Consider the following 5754-nt stretch of genomic DNA (forward strand, 5'->3'; position numbering starts at 1 on the left):
TTTTCTTCATGTTTCCTGTATCACATGAACAATCAGTCAGCCTATTCGTCGCCGTCGTTAACCTGTGACTGCACAGATTTTGCCTCCAAATGGAAGATTGCAATGGTTTCTCACCGACTCCAATTGTCGACAGATAGCCGGTTTGAGCCGTCGTGGCCAGTACCTTTACAGCACTACGATTGAAGATGACGGGCTCGATAACTCGTTTTGACCGTCCTTGCTGCTGCTGTACGGGCTCTGTCTTTTTGGCTGATCAGAGATCCTGTGCTGAATCCAACTGGCGGCAGGCAGCAAACGGCCTCCCGGATTCTGCCTCCTTCCTGACTCCTGTCTCGCTCCTGGCCTCGGATGTGAGCCTGCTTTCTCGGCCGTCATATTGAAAGAGGAGGCTAGCTGGGCTCTCCCTCCGTGTTTTCACGATCTCCATGGCAACCAGCGGGACTCCACCGAGAGGATGGTACGGAGCAAACTCACGACTACTCCAGCGGCAGCAGTGGCGCCGCTCGGTAGCGGCGGCGCCGTCGACCCGACTACCCCACCCCCTCGCATCTCCTGTTCCCCCAAATCTCCAGGCCACTGCTCCGATAGCCGCCCTAGACTAACCTACCAGAGTCCTGACTAGTCCACTCTCCCTCGGCAGCCAACGGCAGCAGTGTCCGCCTGAGGCATTAAGTCTTAGGCTGCTTCCGCCGCTGCTACTGGCCCTTCCTTGCCTGTCGTGCACCCAACTTAGGCTTTAGTCGGTGCGAGTCACAACCCCAGACTCTAAAGCGGCGTTGGCCGCCATTACAGCCATAGAGGCCACCCAGCAATCGTCGGTCCATCGGTGTTGTCTCTCGTCTTGCCTCCGTTGTCCTGCGGCTTGCAGGCGGCTGGGGAGCCTGCGAGTCCTTTCGCCGCCCGAGCGGTCCCCCACCCCTAGATGCCGCCCCTGCGCGCTCACGGCACAACCCCTTCCCTATGATACCACCCACAGCCCCTACCTACTGTTCGGTTCAGCTTTGCTTCACTTCGTTATGTTTCTCTGCGTAGCGGCAGCTACCCAACAGATATCGTTAACGTTTCTATCATTCAGTCAGGATAACACACGGCCGCTCAGGCGGCTTTCTCTTGCGGCAGCTACAGCCTGCGAGCTCCGAGGACCACAGCATTGTATATGTCATTGTCCATAATAGCGCGAGTGCCCACAACAAATGCAGCATCTCGTGTCGTCGGATAAAGCTGATATGGCCATAGATAGAACGAGAGCACCGACGACAACGATAGCAACAGCGTACGACGGCTTGTTAAAGCCAGAGCCCGCCATAATTCTGATTTTGTCCACTTTGCATGCCATCAGCTAGCCACCTCCAGTTGCGCTATTTATTTGAGGCTCGCTAAGCTGCACTTGAAGCTAAATTGATATTCAATGATTACTTTTTTTTTATTACCCAGGGTATTTGCATACACTAATTTTTAAAACTCTAAAAAACAACTTCTAGAATAAAGTATAGCTGCTATTGAGGTTCAACAGAGCAGCACGCTTCCTATACATCGCAAACCATGAATGTGGCAGGAGCGGATTGTATCGAGACTAGGATAGTCAAATATAGGGATCTTCTCTATAAGATTGTCGTTAATATATAAAAGTTTACGAATGTTGTCGGAAGCATATATGAAACTTTTATATCCACATATTTATGCTCTGTGCAGTTAGTTGAGTGGTAAAGACCGTGCTCCTTTCCACGCTACGTTACATGTCTGATCCTAGCACACAACACCTATCGGCGTGAACATTAGTTAGATTTAAAGGGTTGCACATATTTACGGCCTGTTAATGTCTTTTTTGCGTAATTATATAATAGCGAACTAATTATTACTAATTATACGCAACGGCAACACTAGATCGTGAAACAAACACATGCATGTGCAACTGTCCAGAAGTACTGGCTACACGTCTACGCCTTGTTTGGGCATTGCATCATAAATACCAACAAAGGCTCCTAATCTGATAACTTGATGCTAGTTTTCGAAATATCTACGGTTCACTACGATATGGTGACTTTTAGAAGTTACTTAAGTGCTTTATACGAGCTTGCCATTTAGCTCTGCTAGAGACGCGTAATACGCATTCGATCCATAGTATGTCAGAACTGTTCTCCACCCTCTTAAGGCGAGGGGTTTTTACTCTGATAGTACCGCTCTAGTATTGGCTGTAAACAAGGGTATACCTAACAAAGAGAAAAAGCTTTTTCGACCTAATGTGGGGCATATTGATGGGGTTATTCGGGGGCTCCGGTAATCTTGAACGTGAATATTAAATAATGCGAGCAGGCACATCGAAGCTGACACTGGACCGATCATCCGTACAGCGGCATTTATTATTTATCCATTTAAGAAAGTGAGCAAAAAAATAATTTGTTTAATATGAATGTTTAAATTATAGTAACAATAATTCTTCTGTCATAATCAAACGAGATCGATCAGGCTATTTTCAATTTTTTTTATAAAGCGTGTACGACGATTTTTTTTCCGACACAGCATCAACCAGTGGACCCATAACCAACAAAGTCTGTTTATAATAATTAACCTCTATTGTACACGAGAAAGAAAGGCCTCGCTTGTTCTTCTGTGATCTAGCGGGCATACAATAGCAATTGACAATCGACACAAGGGGCTAAGCCCTGAGCTTTGGATTTCGAATCAAACAGTCATTCTGTTATAAAAGCAATTTTTTTTTATAAGAAACTCATTAGGCACCCAAATCAGCGTTCACGTAACATTCGGTTCACGTAACATCACGTAACAATATTCTCATACAGAACCTAGACACTACTACTACTACTACTACTCGCTACTTTCAGAGGGGTCGAAACAAAGTTTGGCTTGTTTCTGCCAAAATTCGGTTAAGCGGTCCCCAGTGTAATTATTATAATAAACAAGTCTAGATTGCCGGCTGCTGATGAGGCTTGCCACAACTAAATTGAATAGCAATACCGCCAACTAAGTTTTTTTTTGGAAGGGCTCAATGTACTATCGTCGCAAGAAGGCACAGATTGACTATGAACAAACTTATCATTTGTCACAGTCTATCGTCGAAAAAAGCGTCGGAAACCTAGACAGTTCTAACGTTTGTTCCAGCGGAAACGTATATGTCGCTACGGGAAATTTCACTGTAAAACCAGCACTCGTGTCCACTTTGGTAGGAGCAATATAGCGGAAATGAACGCGGCACACGTGACAAATGATATTGATATTTGTTTATTGATGTTCAACATGGGAATATGGCCAACGTACGACCAAATCGTCCTTCAAATTTCGCGCCTATGGTGACTTTAATCGTGGACTCACAGTTGTCATCGTATCGGCTGCTCGCTATAGAACTCCAACGACCTACTGGCGAGCAGAGGCTGCAGGGGCTTCCCAAGTCCTTCATGACTTGGGCGGCAGGGGCCATCGCTCTGTCAGACGCAGACACAGTACCGAACCGATCAGAATTATCGCGACAGGCCATTGAACAACAGAAGGAAAACAACAAATTATTATATCAGCAACTTTTCCACTAATTGTAGGCCTACGTATGTATGGCGCACCTCTTGTAAAATCTCTCGTCATGTATAATTGAAAGGCTGCATGTAAATATACGGGATATTTGTGGACGCGATAAGTTTCCGGAACTAAGCAGGTTAGCTTCTAATATATATCATCGAATCTTAGCTTGAAGCTATTGAAACACTAGTCACTCATGGCATCGACTTATCTTAACGGATATAGGACGCTGCGTAATGGTGGTGCAGTGTCGGTATTTTCATTCTTGGAAAGAGATTACTTTTGACTGGCGACCAGATTGTTTGGTTAGTTTAATAACGCCGGTCAGATTTTTTTGTTTTCAGCAACCAGAGCAATTCAACGAAGTGAATCAATAACCTTATTGCCATTGCCATGTTGATCTACTGCGTGATTCTGACGTTGTTATTACCTGATTTAGTTTCTTAGATTCGTTTAGCTGTACCACTATCATTGCCCCTCGTCTCGAGCCAGATACGTCCCCTCATTATATATTCCTAACAAATTATAAAACAACTTTCGAGGTATGCATGCAATATAAACGAGATCATCAATATGCCGAAACCATTGTCCAACTGACAGGATTGACCAGCGTTATAAGGGCCGGGGTTAATTAGCAGATCCTCGAATAAAAAGCCATAACTACAAAAGTTCTAGCTTCATATAGTCTGGCGAATGAGATGCTGTGTTTGGAGAGGCAGACCCTCAATAAGCTCCTGAGCGCTTCATTGGACCTTTTGTTTTTAATCAAAACAGCTTTCCTGAAAGAGTGTAACGCGCGTCATGGCGTCCGTGGCTAGATAACTAGCTTGACTAGCCGATTTGGAAAGCTTGTGTGAGTATTGTGCTTGGTCGTACATACTTTTAATCAAAGCCTACGGTAAAACAAACCTTTGTGATCTTCAAGATCTAACCTTTTTAAATAAAAAAAAAAAAGGTTAAATGCGTTTTCTGGTGGACTCTTTGAATTAATACAGCACGTTTCTAATCTAACCGCGAAACCACAATCGCCTCTCGAAAAGCTTCGGGTTAACCAATGAGAATTCACAGATAAAAACGATAGAACGGACGGATCTGAAGTCACTCTAAATATGTTTTTAACTTTGAAGATGTCAGCTAAAGGAGTTCGACGGAAGATATTCCTGGTTAAGTGTGCTCTTTTTTACCCACTTCATTGATCTGGTAGCGGTAGCGCTGATAAAGAAGGCGCGAAATATGAACGTTAACTTCAAGAATACTCTAAGCTATAATCTCTTCTGCTTGCAATAACACAGTGGGTAACGTGTGACTATCTACGAGAGCACGTGGTCTAGGTTCGAATCCGGAGATAGACACAGGTTGCTTCGTGATGAAGGCCACTCGTGTGAAGCAATAGCAAGACCAGGCATAAAACACGAAAAAATATATAAGAACGTCATATATAAAGTAATAAGATTGAAAGAGAATGTGATCTGTGCAATTGACATATGTCGTTATCCCTTCATTTTCATTTTTCACAGACGTTCTGCCCTATTTGCAGGAAGTCAATATAAATTCCGTTGATCGTGATTAACTCCCAGTGGCACAACAGTGGTCATTCGTCATGTAGGCAAGGACGGTAATGCCGTCGCTAGCGTCTTTCTCGATATTTGCATAACTTTACTCTAGTAAAACTTTCTTGCCTAGGAAGAACTGACGCCTTTTTTAGGTTACCCTTTCCTCATCTGTATAATAGACCTATAAAAATGTACATACAGCGTTATAATGTCAACAGGCGTTTTTCGAGGCTCTATGTTAGAAGTTTCGTGTTTTGTTCTCTATATCAATGTTATCTTATTTTCATTAACTTTTAAATGGAAACGTTTTCCTTATACTAGGACTTTTCCTTTTTCTATTACTCATCCGCAGCAGGTGGATAAATACTCAAGGTCAGAAGGCGTCCTAATCGATAAGACGCTATTAATCGACGTAAACATCAATTACAACAAAGTTTTCGTAGATCAATAACCACCAGTCTATAGAAAAATATGAAGCCCTTGGAGAGAACTGCTCCGATTACCACCAAATGGCATTGAATGCTGGGATGGCAACTAAATGCTTCTCCCGTCTTCAAAATGCTTCATTTGCCCCTGTGTTTGCTTATCATGCCTTTGTGCATTCGATTCTTCCGGATAAATAAAGTTATACGCGGCCTTTGCTTGTCAAGGCCAGTTTCTGGGACTCGATGTC

The sequence above is a fragment of the Varroa jacobsoni genome, unplaced genomic scaffold (assembly GCF_002532875.2).
Source record: "Varroa jacobsoni isolate VJ856 unplaced genomic scaffold, vjacob_1.0 scaffold_1111, whole genome shotgun sequence".
In the NCBI taxonomy this organism is placed as follows: Eukaryota; Metazoa; Arthropoda; class Arachnida; order Mesostigmata; family Varroidae; genus Varroa; species Varroa jacobsoni.